At 42.2% G+C, this 2,108-nt stretch overlaps 1 long non-coding RNA gene across 1 annotated transcript; it reads right to left on the bottom strand.

Moving 5' to 3' along the window:
- Positions 1-204: 204 nt before the first annotated feature.
- Positions 205-1,397, bottom strand: LOC116984442. The gene is made up of 2 exons (XR_004415021.1): positions 1,284-1,397; positions 205-246 (listed from the first exon to the last, which is right to left on the bottom strand). It is a non-coding gene; the product is annotated as an uncharacterized LOC116984442 (long non-coding RNA).
- Between the last annotated feature and the right edge of the window lie 711 nt (positions 1,398-2,108).

Here is a 2,108-nt window from a genome sequence, read left to right as displayed (position 1 = left end):
TCATACATTAACAATACAGTATTCATTTATACACCTGAGGTCATTGTTCAACTCATTAACAACTTTGATAAATACATTGGTGTCATTCCCATCTGTAGTGCATCTACAAGCGCCTCGCCAGGCACACGTAAACAAGCAAATGTGGTGTCGCAAAGTACGCCAAGACCAAGTAGCGTGACCTAGTCCGTGAAGTCTTCATTTTCGAGCAGTAAATAAGCGCTTGAAGAAATTCACTCGCCTCTTCGCCTGCAAAACAGAAACAGAGGTCAATAGCTAACTAACATCAACCTAATACAGGTGTCAGAGTTTATGCGGAGAAGGTAGGAGAATGGGGTTACAAAGGAGAGATAGATCAGCCATGATTCAATCAAGGAGTTGACTTGATGGGCCACACAACCTAATTCTTATCCCATCACTTATGAACCTCAACTAATTAGTTCTTTCAGAATTAAACTAATTAGTAAAATACCAAGGTACAGATGTGAAGATTTGTATTTAATTATCATGTTATAAAGATCCGCATTATAATGTACGAATGGGTGGCAGCGGCTTCAATACTATGGTCCAAATGAATGCACTATTCTATGAGCAAACAAGCAATGTAGATTCCTTGGTGAACTATTGGACAGGAGGTCTAGATTCTAAACAATCCTCTGTCGCAGTCAATCAGAAAATGACAGTGCTTCCATGGTTAGCCTTGGATTCCTTGGTGATGGGTGACGTATCCATTCTTACACTATACAGCAAGCTGAAGGTGGGGAAAGATGAACCTTCATCAGCTGTTTTTTCCTGCTCTCTGTATTCCTAGAAAGGTGTCTACTACATTTAAGAATTTCTTTTGGTTAAGATGAGATAACTAAATTTATTGCATTCATTTCGAGATTGGCTTACACCTTGGCCTGTATTCACTGCACTCTTTCATACTGAAACAGAGAGATTAGAGATATGCATTTGAAAACCGATTCGCGTGAGTGTGACATGAGAGTAACTCAAACACCTCATGCCTCCCAGGAGAGGAGGAGTTGCTGGGTGAGGGGAGGGGCACCACGTGCAGACCACGAGGCTGGACAAAGAAACCAGGCCAGGTTTTCTGTGTTGATGCCTGAATCACCCACTCCAAACCGATGTACTATGTATCCTATTTATTAGTTAGTAAGTACATGGAAGCAGGTTTTCCAGAGTTGCCCTGTTCACTGGGTGGGGTGTTAGGGGCAAGATGCAGTGTAAAACATCAGAAAATTAGACTACAACTAGAAAACGATGAATTGATTGGCAATACACACCTTCCGTGCCACCACCACCTGTTCACTGGGGTCTATCTCCAAAGCCTCATATTCCTCGTATGTTTCATTTTCAATGGTTTGCTTCCTCGGCGCTGGTCTGACAGGAAGAGGTCCATGTCTGGAAAGAAAACAGCAGTATAAACGGTAACACAGTAACCCCACCTTCTCAAAGAAATGTCATCGATACCTAGGGCTGGGAAGAACACAGGGCTTTCAAGGAATCTTCTCCAAGGACTTTGAAGCAGCTGCTTTTATGAATCCACTGCAGTCAGTGGATTCCTCTACAAGCGGTTTGATGGAGCCGAACAGGAAAGACCATTTCTTGAATTGGAGGAAGCAAGGGTATAGAAACTAGCAAAAATGCCAGGGGAAGAGGAGAAATTATTTTTCACTCTGCAAATTATGACCTAGGTTATATTCCCTTAAAAAGTGGTAAAAAAGACTCAATGATAATATATATATTTTTAAACAATTCAAAGGCGCATGTCAAAGAGGAAAGGGAGGAGCATTAAATGGATAAATCGTTCAGAGCTAGTACAAGCTGAATTCTGTAATTCCACATGGTTCTTCAGATTCTATCAAGTAACAGTGGGGGCAGAATTGCTGCCTTACAGCGCCAGAGACCCATGTTCAATCCTGACTGTAGGTGCTGTTTGTGTGGAGTTTGCAACTTCTCCCTGTTACTGCGTAGGTTTTCTCCAGGTATTCTGGTTTCCTCCCACATCCCAAAGACGTGAGGGTTTGTAGGCTATTTGGATTGGTTAAAATTATAATTTGTCCCTCGTGTGTAGGATTGCGCTAGTGTACGGGATGATTGCTGGTCGG

The sequence above is a fragment of the Amblyraja radiata genome, chromosome 20 (genome assembly GCF_010909765.2).
Source record: "Amblyraja radiata isolate CabotCenter1 chromosome 20, sAmbRad1.1.pri, whole genome shotgun sequence".
Taxonomy (NCBI): domain Eukaryota; kingdom Metazoa; phylum Chordata; class Chondrichthyes; order Rajiformes; family Rajidae; genus Amblyraja; species Amblyraja radiata.
The sequence above is the reverse complement of the archived record's forward strand: the minus strand, read 5'-3'. Positions and strand labels throughout refer to the sequence as shown.